This window comes from Pongo abelii, chromosome 11 (assembly GCF_028885655.2).
Source record: "Pongo abelii isolate AG06213 chromosome 11, NHGRI_mPonAbe1-v2.0_pri, whole genome shotgun sequence".
Taxonomy (NCBI): Eukaryota; Metazoa; Chordata; class Mammalia; order Primates; family Hominidae; genus Pongo; species Pongo abelii.
The window spans coordinates 26426732-26434658 of record NC_071996.2 but is presented as its reverse complement, the minus strand read 5'-3'; the positions used below and the strand labels follow the sequence as shown (position 1 = coordinate 26434658).

Here is a 7927-nt window from a genome sequence, read left to right as displayed (position 1 = left end):
CTACTTCAGAGGCTGAGGTGGGAGGATGGTTTGAGTCCTGGAGGTGGAGGATGCAGTGAGCCGAGATGGTTCCACTGTACTCCAGCCTTGGCAACAGAGTGAGACCCTGTCTCGAAAAAATACGCATTTTAGGTATATTTACCACACACACACATACAAATAGGCCAGTGCAAGATGAGCCAGAAGAGAGCTGCTTTGTTCAGTCTGAGTGACTAAGAGTGATGATGCCATCCACCCAGACAGGAAGCAGACCGGGTGAGCAGGTTTGTGGGGAGAGATGAGGTCAGTTCTCGGAGGTGACAAGGCTCCTAATGATCAAACCCTCAGTAGAGACCCACTGTGCCCGCATGGGAGGTGCTTTGCCCCCACCTCCCTCGGCCTCGCAAGGCGAAGGCTCTTGCTTTCATTTCACAGGGAAGCTAACGGTGTTTAGCCAGTATGACCCAGATTTGTCCAGCCCACTGTGCCCATCTGGATTGGGGTGCTGAGGGCCATTCTTTGTGATGCGGCCAGCAAGCAAGGGGTGACCTGGAGCTGAGAGAGCAGATGAGAATCAGAGAAGCTGCAACATTTCCTGCACTGAGATCCTCCTGGTAAAGCCACAGGCATGGCTTGGCCCCTGCAGGAAGGAAGCAAGAGGGAGAGAAGGGGGAAGCCCTACATGTAAGACACTCTCTCTACTGAGTCCTGCCGATCCCAGCAGCTCCTCCTGGAGAAATGTCTACCCCAGTGTTCCCAAGTTAAGACCTTGGCCTTGCTCAGCACCTGCCCAGCAGCTGATGCTAGGACCTCTGCCAAGCATGAGGAGAGGAGCCAGCTCAAAGTGACTCATTCTAAATCAGGCTGGCTCCATGGATCCGGATCAATGCCCTGGACCTCATCTGGCAGTGAGGAACCAGTGGGAGGAGTGGTACGTGCTGGACTCCACTGGACAGCATGTAGTCTCTCGGCAGAAGCAAAGACACCAGCCTTGCGCTGAGCCAGCCCAGCCAGGGAAGAGTGGAGAGGAGGCAAGGCTGGGGGCTGGTGGGTGACAGTGTAATTCCCAAGCCAGGTGAAAATCTGTATGGGTTTTGAGGAGGAGGTCACTTCCCAGCTCCAAATAATAGAAGCATCCAGAAGGAAATAACCAGAGGCTTCTGCCAATTGATCTGGAGACTGGGAAAAGGTCCCACAGTTATTAATAACCTCCGTGTTCTGGGAACTGATTTCATGCACCAGACAAAGGGATTAAAAAGTTGCTGGTGAAGGCAAAGTTGTTTCAGCCAAAGCTCTCCTTTCTGTCTCCCAATATATGAGCATTTTTCTCCACAGGAACCCTTTGACAAATCTGGTGAGCTGGGAGCTGTGTGGCTGACTGGCATATTTTGATAACCACTCTGTCGTCGTGAAGTACTTTCTTCCAGCAACCCTCATTTCACTCGCTCTGAGTATGGGGGTGAAAACAATTGCTTCTGTAGCTTCTGAAAAAAAGCTGAGGATGGAGCCCACTCCTGGGCTGAGCCCTTAGCAGCATGTCCTATAGGAATCCTGGAAGAGAGACACTATATTAATTAATCCTTCAAAGTTAATGCACTTCAACTTGTACAACAGAGGTGTGGTGATGCTGTTACACAGCTGCCCTTTCGCAGGTATTGGGCCCACTCAGTAAGAGAATACAAATAAATAGGTTAAGATCTGAGAGACTGTTAGAGAGATGGCTTCCTGTAGAGACAGTGTTAGAAACCACAGTCAGGGCTGGGCGCGGTGGCTCACGCCTGTAATCCCAGCACTTTGGAGGCCAAGACTGGCGGATCATGAGGTCAGGAGTTCAAGACTAGCCTGGCCACCATGGCAAAACCCCGTCTCTACTAAAAAAAATACAAAAATTAGCCGGGCATGGTGGCAGGCGCCTGTAATCCCAGCTACTCGAGAGGCTGAGACAGGAGAATCACTTGAACCTGGGAGGTGGAGGTTGCAGAGAGCCAAGATTGTGCCATTGCCCTCCAGCCTGGGTGACAAGAGACAAGTGCAAGACTCTGTCTCAAAAAAAAAAAAAAAAAAAAGAAACAACAGTCAGCACAGTCAGTTTGCTCACTTACTAAACTATGAGCAACTTGAAGGAAGGGTAAGTGTCTCACCCATATCAATACCCATATCTGACAGTGCCCATCAAGATTAGTTGCTCTGTAAATTAATAATAATTGCATGCTGTTGTGACATGTTGTTATTTCAGAAGACAACCAGCCACTACTTACAACTCCTTTCCTGTGATAATTTATTTTCTGGTCTCAGCCAAGGAGATAAGAACTGAAACTGCCTTTGCAAAATTATGACTGAGACGGTGAAAGAGGTCTAACTTCACCAACTCCATCTTGCTTCTAACCTCTAAGCTATCCTTGTTCTTTCCTGGGCATAGGCTAAACTAATTTTGGGAGAAACTTAGCTTATATTTTCCCAAGCAGACCTCCTTCTTGCCTGAGGACTAGATTGCCTTTGTAGTACTAACAGTAGCTACAAGATTAGAAATTATGGTTTAGGGTTCATGCAGCTGGAGGCTACAAGATTCTGACCCTCCCTACACTGCTCCTAAGATCAGTGCCTGAGATATTCTTCAGCCCCTGCACTTGATGGATCAGCTGGCACCACCCAGATCAATAAACTGGCTCATCTGATCTTGTGGTCCCCACCCATGAACTGACTCAGCACAAAAAGACAGCTTCGACTCCCTGTGATTTCATCTCTGACCTGACCAATCAGCACTCTTGGCTGACTGGCTTCCCCTCACTCACCAAATTACCTTTAAAAGCTCTTCATCCCCGATGCCGGGCACGGTGGCTCACGCCTGTAATCCCAGCACTTTGGGAGGCCGAGGTGGGTGGATCACGGGGTCAGGAGATCGAGACCATCCTGGCTAACACGGTGAAACCCCATCTCTATTAAAAAATAGAAAAAATTAGCCTGGCGTGGTGGCGGGCGCCTGTAGTCCCAGCTACTTGGAAGGCTGAGGCAGGAGAATGGCGTGAACCCGGGAGGCGGAGCTTGCAGTGAGCCGAGATTGCACCACTGCACTCCAGCCTGGGCGACAGAGCGAGACTCCGTCTGAAAAAAAAAAGCTCTGCTCCCTGAATGCTTGGAGAGACTGATTTGAGTAATAAAGCTCCAGTCTCCCGCACAGCCAACTCTGCGTAAATTACTCTTTCTGCATTGCGATTCCCCTGTCTTGATGAATCGGCTCTGTGTAGGCAGTGGGCAAGGTGAACCTCTTGGGTGGTTACAGAACTGTCTCTTGTCTTTGTTCCCACCGGTTCCCATTGGTGGGATCCCCGGTCCCCAAGCACAGTCAGGAGCAGATCTTTGCCAGGCTCTGTGACTCACTCACAGCCCAACACTGGTCAAGTACACAGTTCGTCTGTGCACTCAGCACATGCAAAGGTAAATTCTTCTTTCCTGTCCCTCTTCTTGCAGCCCCTTTGTCTACTGATATAAATGTTGACCAGAGGTTTTCTAACTCTCTCTCCAAGCCTCCCACCTAAATTACTGTAAAAGACGCTTAACTGGCCTTTGGTCCCTTTCAACCTATTTTCCTTTCTGCAGTGAGAGTGCTTTTTTTGTTGTTTCTTTTTTCTTTTTTTTTTTTTAAGACTGAGTCTTGCTCTGTTGCCCAGGCTGGAGTGCAATGGTGCAATCTTGGCTCACCTCAACCTCCACCTCCCGGGTTCAAGCGATTCTCCTGCCTCAGCCTCCGGAGTAGCTGGGACCACAGGCATGTGCCACCATGCTCGGCTGATTTTTGTATTTTTAGTAGAGACGGGGTTTCTCCATGTTGGCCAGGGTAGTATCGAACTCCTGACCTCAAGCGATCTGCCTGCCTCGGCCTTCCAAAGTGTTGGGATTACAGGTGTGAGCTACCGCACCTGGCCTGACAGTGCTTTTATTCAAACACAATCAGGTTTTAATTCAGCCTCTTGAATAGCTAGGGCTATGGGCACATGCCACCAGGCCTGGCTTCTGGCAGATTCTTATAAACATACCAGCCGGGCGCCGTGGCTAATGCCTATAATCCCAGCACTTTGGGAGGCTGAGGCAGGCGGATCACCTGAGGTCGGGAGTTCAAGACCAGCCTGACCAACATGGAGAAACCCCATCTCTACTAAAAATACACAATTAGCTGGGAGTGGTGGCACATGCCTGTAATCCCAGCTGCTCGGGAGGCTGAGGCAGGAGAATCGCTTGAACCCAGGAGGCAGACGCTACAGTGAGCCAAGATGTCACCATTGCACTCCAGCCTGGGCAACAAGAACGAAACTCCGTCTTTAAAAAAAAAAAAAAGTAAACATACCTATGACCTAGCATTTCACTCCTGAGTTACCTACTCACAAGAAATGGAAACGTTCACAAAAAAACTTGTCTTTCACAAAAGTTTCATTTCAAATAGCCAACCACTGGAAACAATCCAAATGTCCATCAATTGGTGAACAAATCGTGGTAATCGATACAATGCGACTCTGCTTAGAAATTTTTAAAAATGAATTACTGATACACGTGACATAGATGAATCTCTAAAGCATTATGCTAAATGACAGAAACTAGACACAGAATACCACATACTGTATTTACAAGAAAGAACAGAAAGGCAGAACCATTGTTTCAGAAAGCCGATCAGTGGCTACCTAGAGCTGGGAATGGGGGAAGGGGCTTGACTGCAAAGGGGCAAGAGTGATGGTTGGAGTAATGGTGGCTTTACAACTGTATGGGTTTGTTGAAACCCATTGAATATTTTATTTAAAATTGGTAAACTTTACTGTTTGTAAATTATACTTAAATAAAGTTGATTTAAAAAATAAGTAGGCTAAGGCGCAGTGGCTCACGCCTGTAAACCCAGCACTTTGGGAGGCCGAGGTGGGTAGATCACGAGGTCAGGAGATTGAGATCATCCTGGCTAACATGGTGAAACCCCGTCTCTACTAAAAATACAAAAAAAAATTAGCCTGGCGTGGTGGCAGGCGCCTGTAGTCCCAGCTACTCAGGAGGCTGAGGCAGGAGAATGGCGTGAACCCGGGAGGCGGAGCTTGCAGTGAGCTGAGATGGCACCACTGCACTCCAGCATGGGCAACGGTTCGAGACTCCATCTCAAAAAATAATAATAATAATGATACATAAATAAATAGGCTGGGCGTGGTGGCTCACTCCTGTAATCTCAGCACTTTGGGAGGCCAAGGCGGGCACTTGAGGTAAGGAGTTCGAGACCAGCCTGGCCAACATGACAAAACCCCGTCTCTACTAAAAGTACAAAAATTTTACGGGCATGGTGTCGGGCGCCTGTAATCCCAGCTACTCGGAAAGCTGTGGCCGGAATTGCTTGAACCCGGGAGGTGGAGGTTGCAGTGAGCAGAGATCACGCCATTGCACTCTAGCCTGGGTGACAGAGCGAGACTCCATCTCAAAAATAAATAAATAAATAAATAAATAAATAAATAAATAAAGCCATGTAATAGTGAAAAAAAAACCCACCGTCTGGAAAAAAGATTAAAGAAGTGATAGAGAATTGCACAGTGTGGAGGCTTAAGACAGGGCGCTCTGGAGGAATCAACTTCCATCCAACCAGGGGGTGTTTGGTGCAGGAGAGGTAGCCTGGCAGATTGTTCTTAGGCTGTGGTTCTTAAACTTTGGTTGCCATCAGGACAGCTTGGGAACTTGGGAAAAAACAGATGCCCAGGCCGTATCCTGCTGCCATGAGCCTGGGCCTCTGTGTTCTTGTCAGGCTCTTTCTTAGGCAGTGACCATATTGGACTTCCCTGGTTTCCTCTAACTCACACTGCCAGTTCCTCCCCAGAGCTTTGTGTGCATTCTTTCCCTTTCTGGAAGGCTTGGGCACTTTCCTGCCACTGGGGTTGGGTTAAGTCCCCTTATCATGTGCCCCTGGCTTACTGCTCCTGCTTTCCATAGCACACAACTTATAATCACTTATTTGGCATCTGCCTTCCTCATGGGATCGTAAGCTCTATAAGGACAGGGCCCAGGTCACCAATGTGTGGAACGGTGCCTGACACACTGTTAATTTATCTGTTCTTTGACCACGGTCCTGAAGAGATGCCCAGGAGGATTGAGGAGATTGAGGTCAAGATTGTGGCCCAGTGTGTTAAGCTCCAAGCCAGCTCTTCCCCTTTCAAAACCAGAAAAGCCGCATGTTTAGACTGCTCTAGGAGATTCATCTCCATTACAATACAGGTGGGTAATGAGTTTCCCTCGTAAACTAAGCTTTTTTTCTCCTTTTCTTTTTTATTTAATTTTCACATCAGATATGTAATGTGCCAAGGTAGTAACAAGGTTTGAGGGAGGCAAATCTCACACGAGTGTGAAAACTCAAAAGATCTAAACTAAGTTTTGAAACATATCCACGAGTGGGTTTTTCCTCCACAGGGTAAGATTTTCTCCACATGTTTCGACTTGGGTGCATGGGCATTGTCTTCCCTACCTGTGGCTTTCAAAAGACCACGGGTGCGAAGTCCAAGCTCTGACTCTTCTGCCTATGATTCTCTGTCAAATGAGGGGTCGAAATTAAAACTACAACGAGGTATCACTAAACACCCACTAGAGTGGCTAAAATTGAAAATTCTGACTACACAAAATATTGGCAAGGATGTAGAGCAACTGGGACTCCCATACATTGCTGTTGGAAGTAGTCTGGCGGGTTCCTATAAAGTTAGAATAAATTTATCATATAACTCAGAGATCCAACTTGTACGTATTTATCCAAGAGAAATAAAAACATAATGTTCATTCAAAGCCTTGTATATGAATATTTATAAGTGCTTTATTAATGATAGCATAAAACTGGGAGCAATTAAAATGTCTATCAGCTGGTGAATGGACAAACTGTGCTTCATTCACCCAGCAATAAAAAGAACTACTGACACATGGATGATCCCAAAATGCTTATGGTCTGTGAAACAGAGAAAAATGAGCCCATGCTATATGATTCCATTCATATGAAATTATAGAAAAGTTGAGCCAGGCGTGATGGCAGGCGCCTGTAGTCCCAGCTCCTTGGGAGGCTGAGGCAGGAGAATCACTTGAACCCTGGAAGGGGGAGGTTGCAGTGAGCTGAGATTGTGCCACTGCACTCAAGCCTGGGTGGCAGAGCGAGACTCCGTCTCAAAAAAAAAAAAAAAAAGAAATTATAGAAAAGACAAACTATAAGGTCAGAAATGAGATCAATGGTAGCCTGGAACCAGGGGTTGTGGGAGGAGATTGGCCACAAAGGAGCATGAGGGAACTTTGGAGTGATGGAAGTATTCTGCATTTTGATTGTGGGGCTGGTTGCACAAGTGTATGTATTTGTCAAAATTCATTCAACAGCTGGTCATGGTGGGCTCACACCTGTAATCCCAGTGCTTTGAGAGGCTGAGGTGCAATAAACTGACATTAAAGTCTGTTTTGGACCAGGCGCCGTGGCTCACGCCTGTAATCCCAGCACTTTGGGAGGCCAAGGCGGGCACATCACCTAGGTCAGGAGTTTGAGACCAGCCTGGCTAACGTGGTGAAATCCCGTCTCTACTAAAAGTACAAAAGTTAGCCGGGCATGGTGGCATAAGCCTGTAGTCCCAGCTACTCGGGAGGCTGAGGCAGAATTGCTTGAACCGGGGAGGCAGAGGTTGCAGTGAGCTGAGATCACACCATTGCACTCCAGCCTGGCAACAGAGCAAAAAAAAAAAAAAAAAATTTTGTTTTGTTTTTAAGGCCTACTTCAATGCAAGCAGAACAAATTTTTAATCTCTGAAAACATGGCTTTTGAAAGGAAAAAATAAAAACTCTGCCACTGGGCTTGTGTTACCTGCTTAAAAGATCTGGTGGCTGAATGAAGGTCATTATATCATCAGAGAAAGCCCTCACTTCCTGACACATGTAGTATCTGTGAGGAACAATTAATTGCAACCCTATACCC

General features: G+C 47.2%; 1 pseudogene; it reads right to left on the bottom strand.

The window, feature by feature from the left end:
* Window positions 1-6275: 6275 nt before the first annotated feature.
* LOC112132524 (small nucleolar RNA U13) lies at window positions 6276-6366 on the bottom strand (annotated as a pseudogene).
* Window positions 6367-7927: the final 1561 nt, after the last annotated feature.